Source organism: Panulirus ornatus, chromosome 35, assembly GCF_036320965.1.
Source record: "Panulirus ornatus isolate Po-2019 chromosome 35, ASM3632096v1, whole genome shotgun sequence".
In the NCBI taxonomy this organism is placed as follows: Eukaryota; Metazoa; Arthropoda; class Malacostraca; order Decapoda; family Palinuridae; genus Panulirus; species Panulirus ornatus.
In genome coordinates, this window is record NC_092258.1 from 21,195,124 (window position 1) to 21,218,532 (window position 23,409).

Consider the following 23,409-nt stretch of genomic DNA (forward strand, 5'->3'; position numbering starts at 1 on the left):
AAATGGTAACATACCACTATTTTCACTTTTTACAGTAAATTTGATGGAAAGTACTAAATTGTTAAGTAAGGGGAGAAATATTTGTAAATTTTCATTTGTTGGCCAAACACAAAGAACATCATCTACATACCTAAACCAAATTGCATTAGAAGGTAAGATATCCTTTAATAATTTTGTTTCAAAAAATTCCATATAAAGATTACTTTGTACAGGTGAAGGAGGGTTACCAGTTGCCATAACAAATTTTTTAGCATAATAATCTCCAAGGCATACAATTATACACAATTTTATCAGTTCAGTAAAAACAGACTTTAAAACAGGTAAATGCATATCATCCAAGACATCAAATAAATATTCTAAAAGGTCATGAGCTGGAACTTTTGTGAAAAGTGAGGAAACATTAAAGCTAACTAGTTTGAAATCAAAATTAACATTAATATTGTTTAGCTTGTTGACTAAATCTACATTGTTCATGATATTAGAATTTGATACCTTACCCACTAAAGGGCTTAATAAAGAAACTAACCATTTTGACAATTTATATGTGATGGAGCCTACTGAACTCACTATAGGTCTTGCTGGAAAACTCTGTTAATGTGTTTTGATAAGTCCATACATATATGTCAATGAAGGGGACAAAGATGACAAACTTTTGATAAGAGAACTATTACCTTTCAACAACACCTTCATTTCTTTATTGAAGTGAGAATTAACTGCTTCTAAGGGATTTTTACTAATTTAGAATATGCTGTGTCATCATTTAGAAGATCATTCATTTTAGATGAATAGTTACTTTTGTCTAAAATCACAACAGTGTTAGCTTTATCTGCTTTAGTATTATGTATATCCTTGTCTTTTTTTAAGGTGTTAATATCACTATTAATATCAATGTTAATTTTGATTTAAAACTAGTTAGCGTTGATGTTTTCTTACTTTTCACTAAAGTTCCAATTGATGACCTTTTAGAATATTTATTTGATGTCTTGGATGATATTCATTTACTTGTTTCAAAGTCTGTTTTCATTGAACTTATAAAATTATGTATAAAAGACTGTGTATTTCAATTTAATGGAGATTATTATGCTCAAAAATTTGGTATGGCAATGGGTAACCCTTTTCCACCTGTACTAAGTAATCTTTATATGGAATTTTTTTAAACAAAATGACAAAAACCAGGAAATAGCCAGAGTCTCCAAAGAATCCTCACACGACTCTAGCATCCAACACAGACTTTCTCAATCTATCGTCCACTGCCGCAGAGTCAATCAAAGCTTTCTGCTCTTCTCTTCCATCATTCCTCAGCCATGTATATCTGTTCATCATCTTATGCGGAAAAATAGCGTTTGTAAGGAACAAATCCCTCTCAGCACAAACATACACAAGATGAATTCCATTCTCATTTACTCCAGGCACTCCCCAGTTACTATCTATTTCATCACATCCTACCTTCATATTTATAGCACCAAATACATTCACTTTCATATTTCTCTCATTCTCAAAGCTGCTTATGCAATTATACAAATTTCCCCAGAAACACTTCAATTCATCTTTACCTCGTACCGTGTTCATACCCATCAGCACATTTCCACATACCTAAGCATACTTCACAATCGTAATCTTTCTTTTCACTTACACTACATTTGATCCACTATAGTACCCTTCCATACGTTTGGTGATGGTACTTTTGTGCATCCTTCCTTCCTTCTTCCCCGATAAGTTTCATTCATTCCCGTTCACACCACACTTCCTTCTATGTCTTCCCATAACTTGCATTCATCATTTCAATTTTCACTCCACATACTCATCCTGCCCAAGGATATAGGTTTGCCCAGCACATCCACACTACAACATGTACATATCTTCTCGACCCTTATATTATTCCCAGTCATCATCACATTCAGCATCATGCTCAAGCATTCGTCTCTTTTCCTCCTCGACCTAACCAGTCAACTCCAGCGCCACTTGTTAACCTACACTGCCTCACCATTAACAGACCGCCACCAGCAGAGGTCAACTCCAGCGCAGTGTTGTCTGAGGCAGCGAAGCTCAAAAATTACCTAAAAGACTAAAAAGTTACAACACACCTCAGGTGTTTGTCTGTATCTAAAATAATTGCCTTAATGAAGTTGGGCAATGTCTCCCCTTTACTTCCACTCCTAAGGGGCGTATTAACGAGGTCACTTCGAGAAGGCAAAATTAGGGCATCTGCTTGAGGTTCTAAAACTTGACCATTTTCCCAAGTTTTGAGCCAATTCACACCAGCAGCTCATCCTAACCTCACTGGTTACGGTACTTCCACTGTTTGATTTGTGTGAGGTAGAGCTGCATTTTCGGTGTTGCTACTGCGGTGTAGTAATGTTATCATGAAATTATTTGCATGTGTAAAAATATAAATGGAGAAAAAAAAAACTGCTCACTGGAGAACTCTATAGTTGGTGTGTTTTATTGTTGAAATCTTTGTGACTGACTTCTGTTTCTTTAGACATTTTTCACACACATTCTTCAAAGCTAATGAAACCATACGGCTCTTCTCCAGTCCGATGCTCTGTACATATCTTCACCTTCAAATCACTTCTGTCCCAAACAAGTACACTCAACGAACTTATGCCTCTGTGATCTTAACACCCACCTTTGTCACCTTTGCCGTATACATGGCACTATACATGCATTTTACGAGCCCTCAAACACTTCACCATGATCCATACATACATACAATGAAAATGCTAACTACCCAATCAACAAGACAGTTAACTTTTTAATTCAACTGTAATACCTGCCTTGCCACACTGCATCTTACGCAAGGCTTTCACTGCCTCTTCTCTCCACAAAAACACTTTCCATGACTCTCTCACTTCGCATACCTTCCCGACCAAAACACCCTATATCTGCCACTCTGTCATCAAACGCTTTCAACAGACCTTCAAAGTACTCACTCCATCTCCCCCTGACGTCATCACTACCTGTTACCACTTCCCATTTCGCCCCCTTCACTGATGTTCCCATTTATTCACATATATGCTCATAGAATAGTTACAGAAGGTTCGAGGTTATAAGGCAAAATATCGGTATTAGAATGACAGCTGTATCATCACCATATAGGCTTCCTGCAAGGTGAAAAATAACTAGCTCACTTTTGAACAAAATGCTGCTGTTATACTACATACTTTCTGAAACTATCGTTCTTTTAGAGACAATCTAAGCCAGACAATGACTAGAAATGTACCACAAAAATTGATTACTGGTTATGTGACAGCATTATGACATGTACGAAGCTGAAGTTAAGGATCAATGTAGTTTCTTTGTTATATGTTTCAGCATTTTTGCTGAGTCTTATTAATCACAAAAAGTTTTTATGTTAACAAAATGGAGACAAAATGGAGATATCTCAAAGAAAAACAATTGAAAAAAGAATTAGGACGTCACTGAAGTCCTGATGGAAATGAATCATTTTCATTTCTAAACCATTGCAATGAGGTTTGAAGATACTTTCAAGAAGAACATTTATACTTCAAAGGGGACATGATTATCAAATTCTATTATAAAAGGTCAACTGATAATCAAGTTAAATCTGTGACAGAAATAATCTGGGGAACATAACTGAATAACAAATAGACCAAGAGATTACCAGAGGTTACGCGCATCTTGATGGAGAACTATAGTCAACCAATCCAGCAAGTGAGCATGATAAAATGTAAGTTTAATTCTTACCAAAAAATTGAGTAAAATCCCACAAAGAAATACCTATACCTTTCAGAGATCTTACATATCCACTTTACTATTTTGCAATGAAATGAAGATCCTCCTGATACAGTCCCGACTCAACACGCCTGACACTGCTAGACCTCTACCACACAAACCAGTCTATAACTATCCACCAACCACAAAGTAGAAATAGAAAGTTGACACTTGCCTCACACTTTGGTAACCTGTACTCACAGATCCCCCAACCCTCAACAAATATAGCGCCGACAAAACACATACACATTGTCATAACTCGACACGCACTCAACAACCAAACTCCAAGTCAATTTTAAACTCTAAGTCATCAGATATACCACCGTCAGAAATCACACTCCCTAGACAAACACGAGTCACACTTACGTCTTAGATATAATCCAGTATTGCATGCAACTATCATATCAAAGACATCAAGAAGTTACCATTCAACTGCCCTGCACTTTCTGGACATAGAAGCACACGCATCACAGTACTTCACGACCTGTGGTTCCCGTCTGGTGGAAGTGGCCGGCTTTCTTAGTGCTGTAGGAACTTCATAAGGATGAGAAGGAATCTTGGAGCAGGAAGATAGGTAAGGTATTAAAGAGTCAAGAGACTGCCGAGGTTGACGTATGGCAGAAGAAAGGTACAGAGCAGTATGGACCAACGGACTGACACATGAATGGACATGTAGTTACCTCCAGGTAGCTGCAATATGATGCAGATACCTGGAAGTGCATGTGATACATACAGCTAATTCCATAAACCAACAAGACACAATAATAAGACTAGATTCACTTATACAAGCAATACAGCTTTGTACACACAATGAAAGATCATGATATCATGAAAGAAACTCAGACTTATAAAGTGGAGTAAGAGTGATCTCACTAGTGGAGTAAGAGTGATCTCACTAGTGGAGTAAGAGTGATCTCACTAGTGGAGTAAGAGTGATCTCACTAGTGGAGTAAGAGTGATCTCACTAGTGGAGTAAGAGAGATCTCACTAGTGGAGTAAGAGTGATCTCACTAGTGGAGTAAGAGTGATCTCACTAGTGGAGTAAGAGTGATCTCACTAGTGGAGTAAGAGTGATCTCACTAGTGGAGTAAGAGTGATCTCACTAGTGGAGTAAGAGTGATCTCACTAGTGGAGTAAGAGTGATCTCACTAGTGGAGTAAGAGTGATCTCACTAGTGGAGTAAGAGTGATCTCACTAGTGGAGTAAGAGTGATCTCACTAGTGGAGTAAGAGTGATCTCACTAGTGGAGTAAGAGTGATCTCACTAGTGGAGTAAGAGTGATCTCACTAGTGGAGTAAGAGTGATCTCACTAGTGGAGTAAGAGTGATCTCACTAGTGGAGTAAGAGTGATCTCACTAGTGGAGTAAGAGTGATCTCACTAGTGGAGTAAGAGTGATCTCACTAGTGGAGTAAGAGTGATCTCACTAGTGGAGTAAGAGTGATCTCACTAGTGGAGTAAGAGTGATCTCACTAGTGGAGTAAGAGTGATCTCACTAGTGGAGTAAGAGTGATCTCACTAGTGGAGTAAGAGTGATCTCACTAGTGGAGTAAGAGTGATCTCACTAGTGGAGTAAGAGTGATCTCACTAGTGGAGTAAGAGTGATCTCACTAGTGGAGTAAGAGTGATCTCACTAGTGGAGTAAGAGTGATCTCACTAGTGGAGTAAGAGTGATCTCACTAGTGGAGTAAGAGTGATCTCACTAGTGGAGTAAGAGTGATCTCACTAGTGGAGTAAGAGTGATCTCACTAGTGGAGTAAGAGTGATCTCACTAGTGGAGTAAGAGTGATCTCACTAGTGGAGTAAGAGTGATCTCACTAGTGGAGTAAGAGTGATCTCACTAGTGGAGTAAGAGTGATCTCACTAGTGGAGTAAGAGTGATCTCACTAGTGGAGTAAGAGTGATCTCACTAGTGGAGTAAGAGTGATCTCACTAGTGGAGTAAGAGTGATCTCACTAGTGGAGTAAGAGTGATCTCACTAGTGGAGTAAGAGTGATCTCACTAGTGGAGTAAGAGTGATCTCACTAGTGGAGTAAGAGTGATCTCACTAGTGGAGTAAGAGTGATCTCACTAGTGGAGTAAGAGTGATCTCACTAGTGGAGTAAGAGTGATCTCACTAGTGGAGTAAGAGTGATCTCACTAGTGGAGTAAGAGTGATCTCACTAGTGGAGTAAGAGTGATCTCACTAGTGGAGTAAGAGTGATCTCACTAGTGGAGTAAGAGTGATCTCACTAGTGGAGTAAGAGTGATCTCACTAGTGGAGTAAGAGTGATCTCACTAGTGGAGTAAGAGTGATCTCACTAGTGGAGTAAGAGTGATCTCACTAGTGGAGTAAGAGTGATCTCACTAGTGGAGTAAGAGTGATCTCACTAGTGGAGTAAGAGAGATCTCACTAGTGGAGTAAGAGTGATCTCACTAGTGGAGTAAGAGTGATCTCACTAGTGGAGTAAGAGTGATCTCACTAGTGGAGTAAGAGTGATCTCACTAGTGGAGTAAGAGAGATCTCACTAGTGGAGTAGAGTGATCTCACTAGTGGAGTAAGAGTGATCTCACTAGTGGAGTAAGAGTGATCTCACTAGTGGAGTAAGAGTGATCTCACTAGTGGAGTAAGAGTGATCTCACTAGTGGAGTAAGAGTGATCTCACTAGTGGAGTAAGAGTGATCTCACTAGTGGAGTAAGAGTGATCTCACTAGTGGAGTAAGAGTGATCTCACTAGTGGAGTAAGAGTGATCTCACTAGTGGAGTAAGAGTGATCTCACTAGTGGAGTAAGAGTGATCTCACTAGTGGAGTAAGAGTGATCTCACTAGTGGAGTAAGAGAGATCTCACTAGTGGAGTAAGAGTGATCTCACTAGTGGAGTAAGAGTGATCTCACTAGTGGAGTAAGAGTGATCTCACTAGTGGAGTAAGAGTGATCTCACTAGTGGAGTAAGAGTGATCTCACTAGTGGAGTAAGAGTGATCTCACTAGTGGAGTAAGAGTGATCTCACTAGTGGAGTAAGAGTGATCTCACTAGTGGAGTAAGAGTGATCTCACTAGTGGAGTAAGAGTGATCTCACTAGTGGAGTAAGAGTGATCTCACTAGTGGAGTAAGAGTGATCTCACTAGTGGAGTAAGAGTGATCTCACTAGTGGAGTAAGAGTGATCTCACTAGTGGAGTAAGAGTGATCTCACTAGTGGAGTAAGAGTGATCTCACTAGTGGAGTAAGAGTGATCTCACTAGTGGAGTAAGAGTGATCTCACTAGTGGAGTAAGAGTGATCTCACTAGTGGAGTAAGAGTGATCTCACTAGTGGAGTAAGAGTGATCTCACTAGTGGAGTAAGAGTGATCTCACTAGTGGAGTAAGAGTGATCTCACTAGTGGAGTAAGAGTGATCTCACTAGTGGAGTAAGAGTGATCTCACTAGTGGAGTAAGAGTGATCTCACTAGTGGAGTAAGAGTGATCTCACTAGTGGAGTAAGAGTGATCTCACTAGTGGAGTAAGAGTGATCTCACTAGTGGAGTAAGAGTGATCTCACTAGTGGAGTAAGAGTGATCTCACTAGTGGAGTAAGAGTGATCTCACTAGTGGAGTAAGAGTGATCTCACTAGTGGAGTAAGAGTGATCTCACTAGTGGAGTAAGAGTGATCTCACTAGTGGAGTAAGAGTGATCTCACTAGTGGAGTAAGAGTGATCTCACTAGTGGAGTAAGAGTGATCTCACTAGTGGAGTAAGAGTGATCTCACTAGTGGAGTAAGAGTGATCTCACTAGTGGAGTAAGAGTGATCTCACTAGTGGAGTAAGAGTGATCTCACTAGTGGAGTAAGAGTGATCTCACTAGTGGAGTAAGAGTGATCTCACTAGTGGAGTAAGAGTGATCTCACTAGTGGAGTAAGAGTGATCTCACTAGTGGAGTAAGAGTGATCTCACTAGTGGAGTAAGAGTGATCTCACTAGTGGAGTAAGAGTGATCTCACTAGTGGAGTAAGAGTGATCTCACTAGTGGAGTAAGAGTGATCTCACTAGTGGAGTAAGAGTGATCTCACTAGTGGAGTAAGAGTGATCTCACTAGTGGAGTAAGAGTGATCTCACTAGTGGAGTAAGAGTGATCTCACTAGTGGAGTAAGAGTGATCTCACTAGTGGAGTAAGAGTGATCTCACTAGTGGAGTAAGAGTGATCTCACTAGAATTATAACAATATATTGTGTGTGATAAAACAAGTCATACGAGGAGTGACATCTATTAAGGAAAGCCTAAACAAAATTGTCCAACTTTACTTTATCATTTCAATGAATTTCTTTGTATTTAACTCTGAAAATCCTTTTTAGGCCAAATCCTGCTGATTGCTACACAAACACTGAATATTATCATATCTACAAAATGTCATATTCTCACCAGGAAAGGTTGCATTTCTCGCATGTTTGACGGCAAGAGATTAACTGGTCGTAGCTCATGGGTCACCCATTCTACTAGGCTTTCCACTGCAGACTCGAGGATCAGCTGGAATCAATAAGTCATACATGAATTCTGTCATTATGAATTCTTCATTTTCGTAACAACCACAATGTACCACAAAAACTAAAGGAAGAACATATTGAATAATGATGGAAGACAGAAAGACAAACGAAATGTTTACTAGAGGTAATGTATGCATCATAACTAGAGGTAATGTATGTATCATAACTAGAGGTAATGTATGTATCATAACTAGAGGTAATGTATGCATCATAACTAGAGGTAATGTATATATCATATACCGCAGGTAAAGTATGCATCATACTCTACAGGTAATGTATGTATCATATACCGCAGGTAATGTATGCATCATATACCGCAGGTAAAGTATGCATCATATACTACAGGTAATGTATGTATCATAACTAGAGGTAATGTATGCATCATAACTAGAGGTAATGTATGCATCATAACTAGAGTTAATGTATGCATCATAACTAGAGGTAATGTATGCATCATAACTAAATGTAATGTATGCATCATAACTAGAGGTAATGTATGCATCATAACTAGAGTTAATGTATGCATCATAACTAGAGGTAATGTATGCATCATAACTAGAGGTAATGTATGCATCATAACTAGAGGTAATGTATACATCATAACTAGAGGTAATGTATGCATCATAACTAGAGGTAATGTATGCATCATAACTAGAGGTAAAGTATGCATCATATACTACAGGTAATGTATGTATCATATACCGCAGGTAAAGTATGCATCATATACTACAGGTAATGTATGTATCATAACTAGAGGTAATGTATGCATCATAACTAGAGGTAATGTATGCATCATAACTAGAGGTAATGTATGCATCATAACTAGAGGTAATGTATACATCATAACTAGAAGTAATGTATGCATCATAACAAGAGGTAATGTATGAATCATATACTAGGGGTATAGTATACACAATAAAATAAAGGTAATGTATACATCATAACTAGAGGTAATGTATGCATCATAACTAGAAGTAATGTATGCATCATAACAAGAGGTAATGTATGAATCATATACTAGGGGTATAGTATACACAATAAAATAAAGGTAATGTATGCATCATAACAATAGGTAATGTATGCATCATAACTAGAGGTAATGTATGCATCATAACTAGAGGTAATGTATGCATCATAACTAGAGGTAATGTATGCACCATAACTAGGGGTAATGTATACATCATAACTAGAGGTAATGTATGCATCATAACTAGAAGTAATGTATGCATCATAACAAGAGGTAATGTATGAATCATATACGAGAGCTAATGCACTTATAATTAGAGGTAACGTATGCATCATAACTGTTTTATCCAGATATATTGTGAGAACTATACATACTACCTGGTTGTATCAATCTACATTGTGACAGTTATATATACTAATTGGTTGTATCCACTTATATGTGAAAGCCATACATACTACCTGTTTGTATCCACCTACATTGTGAGAGCCATACATACTACCTGGTTGTATCCACCTACATTGTGAGAGCCATACATACTATGTGGTTGTATTCACCTACATTGTGAGAGCCATACATACTATGTGGTTGTATTCACCTACATTGTGAGAGCCATTAATATTACGTGGTTGTATCCACCTATATTTTGAGAGCTATTCATACTACCTGGCTGTATCCACCTACATTGTGAGAGCCATACATACTATGTGGTTGTATCCACCTACATTGTAAGACCTATACATACTACGTGGTTGTATCCAAATACATTGTGAGAGCCATACATACTACCGGGTTGTATCGACCTACATTGTCAGAGCCATACATACTACCTGGTTGTATATGTCTACATTGTGAGAGCCATACATACTACTTATTTGTATCCACCTATATTGTGAGAGCCATACATGCTACATGTTTGTATCCACCTATATTGTGAGAGCCATAAACCTACGTGGTTGTATCCACCTACATTTTGAAAGCTATAGATACTACGTGGTTGTATCCACTTACATTGTGAGAGCCATAAACACTACGTGGTTGTATCCATATACATTGTGAGAGCTATACATACTACGTGGTTGTATCGACCTGCATTGTGAGAGCCATACATACTACCTGGTTGTATCAACCTGCATTATGAGAGCCAACCATACTACCTCGTTGTACCACCTACATTGTGAGAGCCATACATCCTTCTTGGTTGTATCCACCTACATTGTGAGAGCCATACATGCTACCTGGTTGTATCCACCTACATTTTGAGAGCCATACATACTACCTGGTTATATCCACCTACATTGTTAGAGCCATAAATACTACATTGCTGTATCCACCTAAACTTTGAGAGCCATACTTACTGCGTGGTTATGTTCACCTACATTGCGAGAGCCATACATGCTACTTAACTGTATCCACCTACATTGTGAGAGCCATACATACTACGTGGTTGTATCCACATGCATTGTGAGAGCCATACATACTACGTGGTTGTATCCACCTATATTGTGTGAGCCATACATACTACGTGGTTGTATCCACCTATATTGTGAGAGCCATACATACTACCTGCTTGTATCCACCTAAACTTTGGGAACCAGATATACCACCGAGTTGTGTCCACCTACATTGCGAGAGCAATACATACTACGTTGCAGTATCCATCTACAGTTTTAGAGCCATTCATACTTCGTGGTTGTATCTCCCTACATTGTGAGAGGTATATATAGAACCTGCCTGTGTCCACCTACAATGAGAAAGCCATACATACTATTTGGTTGTATCAACCTACATTGTGAGAGCCTTACATACTACGTTGATGTTTCCAACTATATTTTCAGAGCGATACATAGTACCTGGTTATAACCACCTACATTATGAGAGCCATACATACTACCTCTTTGAATCCACCTACATTTTGAGAGCCATACATACTACCTGTCTGTATCCACCTACACTGTGAGAGCCATACACACTACCTGGTTGTATCCACTTAAATTATCAGAGCCATACATACTACTTGGTTGTATCCACCCACATTATGAGAACCAGACATATACCAGGTTGTATCCAACTACATTATGAGACCCATACATACTACCTGGTTGTATCCATTTATACCATGAGTCATATATACTACCAGGTTTTATGCACCTGCATTATGAGAGCTATACATAATACCTGGTTGTATCCACCTACATTGTGAGTGCCATTCATACTACCTGGTTGTGCCCACCTATATTGCGAGAACCATGCATACTACATGGTTGTATCCACCTACATTGTGAGAGCCATACATACTACGTGGTTATATTCACCTACATTGTGAGAGCTATACGTACATCATGGTTGTGCCCACCTTCATTGTGAGAGATATACGTAGTACGTGGTTGTATCCACCTACATTAAAGATCTATACATGCTATGTGGTTGTATCCAACTACATTTTGAGACCTACACATACTACGTGGTTGTATCCACCTACATTGTGAGAGCCATACATACTACCTGGATGTATCCACCTACAATTTGAGGGCTATGTATACTACCAGGTTGTATCTACCTACATTATGAGAGCCATACGTACTACCTGGTTATATCCACCTACATTGTGAGACCCATTAATACTATCTGGTTGAAACCACCTACATTCCGAGAGCCATTCATACTACATGGTTGTGTCTACCTATATTGCGAGAACCATGCATACTACGTGGTTGTATCCACCTACATTGTGAGAGCCATACATACTACGTGGTTGTATTCACCTACATTGTGAGACCTATACATACATCATGGTTGTGTCCATCTGCATTGTGAGAGCCATACTTACTATGTGGTTGCATCCACCTACATTGTGAGAGCCATACGTACTACGTAGTTGTATCCACCTACCTTGAGAGATCCATACATAATACGTGGTCGTATACGCCTACATTTTGAGATCCACACATACTACCTGATGTATCCACCTACAAGATGAGAACCTGCATACTACCTGGTTGTATCTACCTACATTGTGAGAGCTATGCATACAACCTGGTTGTATCCACCTACATTGTGAAAGCCATATATACAACCTGGTTGTATACACCAAAACTTTAAGAGCCATACATACTGCCTGGTTGTATCCACATATATTATGAGATCCATACATACTACAAGGTTGCATCCACCTATATTTTCAGAGCCATACATACTGACTGGTTATATCCGCCTACACTCTGAGAGACATACATACTATTTGGTTGTATCCACTTACATTGTGAGACCTATACATACTACTTGGTTGTATACACCTACATTGTGAGAGACATAAATACTACGTGGCTGTATCAACATATGTTATGAGAGCCATACATACTACCTCGTTGCTTCCACCTACATTGTAAGAGCAATACACACTATGAGGTTGTATGCACCTACATTCTGATAGCCTACATACTACCTGATTGTACCCACCTACATTGTGAAAGCCACACATACTACATGGTCGTATCCACTTACAGTGTGAGAGCTATAAGTATTACGTGGTTTTATCCACCTACATTGTGAGAGCCATACATACTACCTGGTTGTATTCACCTATATTGTGAGAGCTATACGTACTACCTGGTTACATCCACCTACATTGTAAGAGCCATACATACTACCTGGTTGTATCGACCTACATTATGAGAGCAATACATACTACCTCCTTGTATCCACCTACATTGTAAGAGCCATACATACGACCTGGTTGTATCCACCTCCACTGTGAGAGCCATACATACAAAATCGTTGTAACCACCAAAATTTTGAGAGTCATATATACTACCTAGTTGTATCCACCTACATTTTGAGTTCCATATATACTATATGGTTGTATCCCCCTACATTGTGAGAGCCATAAATACTACCTGGTTGTATCCAGCTACATTGTGAGAGCCATATGCACTACATAGTCATATCCACCTATATCGTGGGACCTATACATACTACCTGGTTCTACCCACTTACATTGTGAAAGCCATATATACTACCTGGTTCTGTCCACCTACATCATGAGAGCCATACATACTACCTGATTGTACCCCCGCCCTCCTTTGTAAGAGCCATACATAGTACATGGTTGTATCCACCTACATTTTGAAAGCCATACACACTTTCTTCTTGTATCCACCAACATTGTGAGTCATACATACATGTTTGTATCCACCTACATTGTGAGAGCTATACATACTACCTGGTTGTACCCACCTACATTGTGAGAACCTTAAATACTACGTGGTTGCATACACCAATATTGTGAGAGCCATACATCCTACCTGGTTGCATTCACCTACATTTTGACAGCCATAGATACACTCTGGTTGTGTACACCGACATTGCGAGAGCCATACATACTCTGTGGTTGTATCCACCTACATTTTGAGAGCTATACTTACAACCTGCTTGTGTCCACCTACATTGTGAAACCCATACATTCTACTTAACTGTATCCCCCTACACTATGAGAGCCATACATACTACATCCTTGTATCTACCTACATTATAAGAACCATACATTCTACCTGGTTGTATCCACCTATATTGTGAGGTCCATACATACTACCTGGTTGTATATAACTATATTATGAGAGCCATACATAATACCTGGTTGTAGCCACCTACATTGTGAGAGCCATACCTACTACCTTGTTGTATCTACCTACATTATAAGAGCTATACATACTACGTGGTTGTATCCAACTATATCGTGAGAGCCATAAATACTACGTGGTTGTATCCACTTACTTTGTGAGAGCCATACATACTACCTGGTTGTATCCACCTACATTGTGAGAGCCACACATCCTACCTGGATGTATCCACCTACTTTACGAGAGCCATACCTACTGCCTAGTTGTATCCACCTACATTGTGAGAGCCATATATACAACTTAGTTGTATCCACCTACATTTTGAGAACCATACATTCTACCTGGTTGTATCCATCTACATTATGGGAGCCATATATACTACATGATTGTATCCACCTACATTATGAAAGCCATACATCCTACCAGGTTGTATCCACCAACATTATGAGAGGCATATATACCACCTTGTTGTATCCACCTACATTTTGAGAACCATGCATACTACTTGGTTGTATCCACCTACATTGTGAGAGCCTTACATATTACTTGGTTGCATCCACCTACATTGTGAGAGCCATACATACTACTTGGTTGCATCCACCTACATTGTGAGAGCCATATATGCAACCTTGTTTTATCTACCTATATTGTTAGAGCCATACATACTACTTGGTTGTATCCAGAGATATTGTGAGAACTATACATACTACCTGTTTGTATCAACCTAAACAGTGACAGTTATATATATATATTGGTTGTATCCACCTATATGTGAGAGCCATACATACTGCCTGGTTGTACCCACCTACATTGTGAGAGCCATACATACTACCTGGTTGTATCCACCTACATTTTGAGAACCATACATACTACGTGGTTGTATCTAGATATATTGTGAGAACTATACATACTACCTGGTTGTATCAACCTACATAGTGACCGTTATATATACTAATTGGTTGTATCCACCTATATGTGAGAGCCATACATATATGCCTTGTTGTATCCACCTACATTGTGGGAGCCACACATACTACGTGGTTGTATCCACATACATTTTGAGAGCTATACATAATACCTGACTGTATCCACCTATATTGTGAGACCATGCATACTACCTGGTTGTATCCACCCACATTGTGAGAGCCATACATGCTACCTGGTTGTATCCACCTATATTTTCAGAGTCATACATACTACGTGGTTGTATCCACATACATTTTGAGAGCTATACATAATACCTGACTGTATCCACCTATATTGTGAGACCATGCATACTACCTGGTTGTATCCACCCACATTGTGAGAGCCATACATGCTACCTGGTTGTATCCACCTATATTTTCAGAGCCATACATACTACTTGGTTGTATTAGCCTACATTTTAAGAGCCATACATACTATCTGATTGTATCCACATACATTCCGAAAACCATACATACTTCGTGGTTGTATCCACCTACATTTTGAGAGCTATACATACAACCTGGTTATATCCACCTATATTATGAGAAGCACACTACCACCTGGATAAATCCACCCACATTCCTCCTACATTATGAGGGCCATACATACTACCTAGTTGTATCCACCTAAAATGTGAGAGATATACACACTACCTGGTTGTATCTACCTACATTATGAGAGCCACGCTACCTGGTTGTATCTACCTACATTTTGAGAGCCATACATACTACTTGGTTCTATAAACCTACATTGTGAGAGCCATGCCTACTACCTTGTTGTATCTACCAACGTCGTGAGAACCATACTACTATCTGGTTTTATCCACCTATATTGTGAAACATATACATAATACTTGGTTGCATCACCTACATTTTGAGAACCATATATACTAAGCGGTTGTATCCACCTATATTGTGAGAGCCATATATACTGCCTGCTTGTATCCACCTACATTGTGAGAGCCGTACACACTATCTGGTTCTGTCCACCTACATTGCGAGAGCCATACATACTTCGTGGTTGTAACCACTTACATTTTGAGAGCTATACATACAACCTGCTTGTGTCCACCTACATTGTGAAACCCATACGTATTACTTAACTGTATCCCCCTACACTATGAGAGCCATACATACTACATCCTTGTATCTACCTACATTATAAGAACCATACATAATACCTGGCTGTATCCACCAAAGTTCTGAGAGCCATACATTCTACCTGGTTGTATATACCTATATTGTGAGATCCATAAATACAACCTGGTTTTATCTACCTATATTGTGAGAGCCATGCTACTATCTGGTTTTGTCCACCGATATTGTGAGAGATATACATACTACTTGATTGTATCCCCCTACATTTTGAGAACCATAAATACTACGTGGTTGTATCCACCTAGATTGTGCGAGCCGTACATACTGCCTGCTTGTATCCACGTACATTGTGAGAGCCATACATACTATCTGGTTGTGTCCACGTACATTGCGAGAGCCATACATACTTCGTGGTTGTATCCACCTACATTTTGAGAGCAATACATACAACCTGCTTGTGTCCACCTACATTGTGAAAACCATACACACTACTTAACTGTATCTCCCTACACTATGAGAGCCATACATTCTACATCCTTGTATCTACCTACATTATAAGAACCATACATAATGCCTGGCTGTATCCACCAAAGTTTTGAGAGCAAATACATTCTAACTGGTGGTATCCATCTATATTGTGAGATCTATACATACGACCTGGTTGTATCTAACTACATTATGAAAGCCATGTATAATACCTGGTTGTATCCACCTACAGTGTGAGAGCCACACCTACTACCTGGTTGTATCTACCTACATTGTGAGAGCCATAATACTATCTGTATTGTGAGAGATATACATAGTACCTCGTTGTATCCTCATACATTATGAGAACCATATATACTATGTGGTTGTATCCACCTACGTTGTGAGGGCCATACATACTACGTGGTTGTATCCACCTACATTGTGATAGCCGTACATACTACGTGGTTGTATCCACCTACATTGTGAGAGCCATAAATACTACGTGGTTGCATCCACTTACATTGTGAGAGCCCTACATACTGCCTGGTTGTATCCACCTACATTGTGAGAGCCACACATACTACCTGCTTGTATCCACCTACTTTATGAGAGCCATAACTACTACCTGGTAGTATCCACCTACATTGTGAGAGCCATATATACTACTTGGTTGGATCCTGGGTGTATCCATCTACTTTATGAGAGCCATATATACTACCTCATTGCATCCACCTACATTATGAGAGCCATACATCCTACCTGGTTGTATCCACCTACATTATGAGAGCCATACATACTACCTGGTTGCATCCACCTACAATTTGAGAGCCATACATACTACTTGGTTGCATCCACCTACATTGTGAGAGCCATATATGCAACCTTGTTTTATCTACCTATATTGTTAGAGCCATACATACTACGTGGTTGTATCCAGAGATATTGTGAGAACTTTACATACTACCTGGTTGTATCAACCTACATAATGACAGTTATATATACTAATCGGCTGTATCCACCTATATGTGAGAGCCATACATACTGCCTGGTTGTATCCACCTACATTGTGAGAGCCATACATACTACCTGGTTGTACCCACCTACATTTTGAGAACCATGCATACTACTTGGTTGTATCCACCTACATTGTGAGAGCCATATATGCAACCTTGTTTTATCTACCTATTATGTTAGAGCCATACATTCTACGTCGTTATATCGAGATATATTGTGAGAACTATACATACTACCTGGTTGTATCAACCTACATAGTGACATTTATATATACTAATTGGTTGTATCCACCTATATGTCAGAGCCATACATACTACCCGGTTGTATTCACCTACATTGTGAGAGCCATACATACTCCCTTATCATATCCACCAACAATGTGAGACCAATGTATACCACCAGTTTGTATCCACCTTCATTGTGAGAGCCATACATACTACCTGGCTGTATCCACCTACATCATGAGAGCCATACATACTACCTGCTTAAATCTACCTACATTATGACAGCCATACATACTACGTGGTTGTATCCATATACATTATGAGAGCCATAAATGCTAATTAACTATATTCACCTACATTATGAAAGCAATACATGCTACCTCTTTGTATCTACCCACATTGTAAGATCCATACATACAACCTGGTTGTATCCACCTACATATTGAGATCCATATATACTACATGGCTATATCCACATATATTAAGAGAGCCATACATACTACTTGGTTGTATACACCTACAATGTGAGAGCCATGCATACTACCTGTTTGTATCCACCTACATTATGAGAGTCATACATACTACCTGGTTGTATCGACCTACATTATGAGAGCCATACATATTACATGGTTGTATCCACTTAAACTGCGAGAGCAATACACATGATGTGGTTGTATCCACCTACATTTTAAGAGCCATACATACTGCCTGATTCTATCAACCTACATTATGAGAGCCTTATATACTACTTGGTTATATCTACCTACAATGTGAGAGCCTTTATGCTACCTGTTTGTATCCACCTACATTGTGAGAGCCATACATACAACCTTGCTGTATCCGCCTACATCATGAGAGCCATACATACTACCTGCTTCTATCTACCTACATTATGAGAGCCATAAATACTACATGGTTGTATCCATCTACATTGTGAGAGCCATACATACTACATGGTTGTTTTCATTTAAATTGTGAGAGCCATACATACTACTTAACTCTATCCCCCTACATTATGAGAGCCATACATACTACCTCCTTGTATCTACCTACATTGTAAGCACCATGCATACTACCTGGCTGTATTCACCAAAGTCTTGAAAGCCATACATTCTACCTGGTTGTATCTACCTACATCGTGATATCCATAAATACTACATAGTTGTATCCACCTATATTGTGAGAGCCATACATACTACCTCGTTGTATCCTCCTACATTCTGAGAGCCATACATACAACGTGGTTGTATCCACCTATATTGCGAGACCTATATATACTACCTGGTTCTACCACCTACATTGTGAGTGCCATACATACTACCTGGTTGTATCCACCTACATTGTGAGAGCCTCACATACTACCTCGTTGTATCCTCCTACATTGTGAGAGCCATACATACTACTTGGTTGTATCCACCTACAGTTTGAGAACCATATATACTACGTGGTTGTATCCACCTATATTGTGAGAGCCATACATACTGCCTGCTTGTATCCACTTACATTGTGAAAGCCATACATACTATATGGTTGTGTCCACCTACATTGCGAATGCCATACATACTTCGTGGTTGTATCCACCTACATTTTGAGAGCTATACGTACAACCTGTTTGTGTCCACCTACATTGTGAAAAACTTACATACTACTTACCTGTATCCCTCTACCCTATGAGAGCCATACATACTACATCCTTGTATCTACCTACAATAAGAACCATACATACTACCTGGCTGTATCCACCGAAGTTTTGAGAGCCATACATTCTACCTGGTTCTATCCACCTATATTGTGAGATCCATACATACCACCTGGTTCTATCTACCTACATTGTGAGAGCCATGCTACTATGGGTTTGTATCCACCTGTATTGTGAGAGATATACATAGTACCTGGTTCTATCCACCTACATTATGAAAGCCATATACACTACGTGGTTGTATCCACCTAAGTTGTGAGAGCCATACATACTAAGTGGTTGTATCCACCTACATTATGAGAACCATACATATTACGTGGTTGTATCCACCTACATTGTGAAACCCATAAATACTACGTGGTTGTATCCACTTACATTGTGATAGCCACACATACTACCTGGTTGTCTTCACCTACATTGTGAGAGCCACACATAATTCCTGGTTGTATCCACGTACTTTATGAGAGCCATAACTACTACCTGGTTTTATCCACCGACATTGTGAGAGCCATATATACTACTTGCTTGTTTCTACCTACATTGTGAAAACCATACATACTACCTGGTTGTATCCATCCACATTATGAGAGCCATATATACTACCTGATTGTATCCACCTACATTATGATAGCCGTACATCCTACCTGGTTGTATCCACCTACATTATTAGGGCCATACATACCACCTGGTTGTCTCCACCTACATTGTGAGAGCCATACATACTATTTGGTTGTATCCACCTACATTGTGAGAGCCATATATGCAACCTTGTTTCACCTACCTATATTGTTAGAGCCATACATACTACGTGGTTGTATCCAGATATATTGTGAGAACTATACATAAAATCTGGTTGTATCAACCTACACAGTGACAGTTATATATATTAATCGGTTGTATCCACCTATATGTGAGAGCCATACATACTGCCTGGTTGTATCCACCTACATTGTTAGAGCCATACATACTACCTGGTTTAATCCACATACATTTTGAGAGCCATACTTACTACCTGCTTGTATCCAGCTACATTAGGAGAGCCATACATACTACATGGTTTTATCCACCTACATTGTGAGAGCCATCAACATTACGTGGTTATATCCACCTATATTTTGAGAGCTACACATACTACTTGGCTGTATCCACCTACATTTTGAGAACCATATATACTACGTGGTTGTATCCACCTACATTGTGAGAGCCATACATACACTCTGGTTGTGTACACCGACATTGCGAGATCCATACATACTTTGTGGTTGTATCCACCTACATTTTGAGAGCTATATATACAACCTGCTTGTGTCCACCTACATTGTGAAACCCATACATGGTACTTAACTGTATCCCCCTACACTATGAGAGCCATACATACTACATCCTTGTATCTACCTACATTATAAGAACCATACATATTACCTGGCTATATCCACCAAAGTTTTGAGAGCCATACATTACCTGGTTGTATCCACCTATATTGTGAGATCCATACATACTACCTGGTTGTATCTACGTACATTATGAGAGCCATACATAATACTTGGTTGTATCCACCTACATTGTGAGAGCCATACCGACTACCTGGTTGTATCTACCTACATTGTGAGAGCCATACTACTATCTGTTTGCATCCACCTGAACTGTGAGAGCTATACATATTACCTGGTTGTATCCACCTACATTATGAGAACCATATATACTATGTGGTTGTATCCACCTACTTGTGAGAGTCATACATACTACGTGGTTGTATCCACCTACATTGTGAAACCCATAAATACTACGTGGTTGTATCCACCTACATTGTGAAACCCATAAATACTACGTGGTTGTATCCACTTACATTGCGAGAGCCAAACATACTACCTGGTTGTATCCACCTACATAGCGAGAGCCACGCATAATACCTGGTTGTATCCACCTATATTGTGAGAGCCATATATACTACTTGGTTGTATCTACCTACATTGTGAGAACCATATATACTACCTGGTTGTATCCATCTACATTATGAGAGCCATATATACTACCTGATTGTATACTCCTACATTATGAGAGCCTTCCACCCGACCTGGTTGTATCCACCTACATTATGAGAGCCATACATACCACCTGGTTGTATCCACCTACATTTTGAGAACCATACATACTACTTGGTTGTATCCACCTACATTGTGAGAGCCATATATGCAACCTTGTTTTATCTACCTATTTTGTTAGAGTCATATATACTACGTGGTAGTATCCAGATATATTGTGAGAACTATACATACTACCTGGTTGTATCAACCTACATAGTGACAGTTACATATACTAATCGGTTGTATCCACCTATATGTGAGAGCCATACATACTGCCTGGTTGTATCCACCTACATTGTGAGAGCCATACATACTGCCTGGTTGTATCCACCTACATTGTGAGAGCCATACATACTACCTGGTTGTATCCACATACATTATGAGAGGCATAGATACTACGTGGTTGTATCCACCTACATTGTGAGAGCCATAGATATTACGTGGTTGTATCCAACTACATTTTGAGAGCTATACATAATGCCCGGCCGTATCCACCTACATTGTGAGAGCCATACATTCTGCCTGGTTGTATCTACCTACATTGTGAGAGCCATATATACTACCTGGTTGTATCGACCTACATTGTGAAAGCCATACATACTACCTGGTTCTATGCACCTTCTTTATGAGAGCCATGCATACTACCTGGTTGTATCCACCTACATTATGAGAGTTATACATACTACTTGGTTGTATTCACCTATATTTTGAGAGCCATACGTGCTACCTGGTTGGAGCCACCCACATTTTGAGAGCCATACATAATACCTGGTTATATCCACCTATATTATGAGAGGCACCCTACCACCTGGATAAATCCACCTACATTTCTCCTACATTATGAGAGCCATACATACTACCTGGTTGTATCAACCTATATAATAAGTGCCATATATAATACCTGGCTATATCCACATACATTATTAGAGCCATAGATACTGCCAGGTCTTATCCACCTACATTATGAGAGCTATACATAATACCTGGCTGTATCCACCTATATCATGAGACCCATACATACCACCTGGCTGTATCCATTATGACAGCCATACATACTCCCTTACTATATCCACCAACAATGTGAGACCCATGTATACCACCTGTTTGTATCCACCTACATTGTGAGAGCCATATATACCACCTGGCTGTATCCACGTACATCATGAGAGCCATACATACTACCTGCTAAAATCTACCTACATTATGAGAGCCATACATACTACGTGGTTGTATCCATATACATTATGAGAGCCATATATGCTACTTAACTATATCCACCTACATTATGAGAGCAATACATAATACATCTTTATATCTACTTACATTGTAAGAGCCATACATACAACCTGGTTGTATCCACCTACATACTGAGAGCCATATATACTACATGGCTATATCCACATATATTAAGAGAGCCATACATACTACTTGGTTGTAAACACCTACAATGCGAGAGCCATGCATTCTACCTGTTTGTATCCACCTACATCATGAGAGTCATACATACTACCTGGTTGTATCGACCTACATTATGAGAGCCATACATACTACATGGTTGTATCCAGTTAAATTTTGAGAGCAATACATACGACTTGGTAGTATCCTCCTACATTTTGAGAGCCATACATACTACCTGATTCTATCAACCTACATTATGAAAGCCCTATATACTACCTGGCTATATCCACATACATCATGTGAGCCATATATACTACCTGGTTATATCTACCTACTGTGTGAGAGCCATGTATACAACCTGTTTGTATCCACCTACATTGTGAAGGCCATACATACTACCTGGCTGTATCAGCCTACATCATGAGAGCCATACATACTACCTGCTTCTATCTACCTACTTTATGAGAGCCATACATACTACCTAACTGTATCCCCCTACTTTATGAGAGCCATACATACTACCTAACTGTATCCCCCTACTTTATGAGAGCCATACATACTACCTCCTTCTATCTACCTACATTGTAAGAACCATACATACAACCTGGTTGTATCCACCAAAGTTTTGAGAGCCATACATTGTTCCT

The 23,409-nt window shown here is 39.3% G+C and overlaps 1 long non-coding RNA gene across 1 annotated transcript in view; it reads right to left on the reverse strand.

Annotated features, from left to right (window-relative positions):
• LOC139760199 (uncharacterized) overlaps nucleotides 1–8,220 on the reverse strand; it is a 52,723-nt gene extending 44,503 nt beyond the window's left edge. The window contains exon 1 of the long non-coding RNA XR_011715273.1: nucleotides 8,108–8,220. This is a non-coding gene — a long non-coding RNA (uncharacterized lncRNA). The remainder of the gene's footprint in view (nucleotides 1–8,107) is intronic.
• Between the last annotated feature and the right edge of the window lie 15,189 nt (nucleotides 8,221–23,409).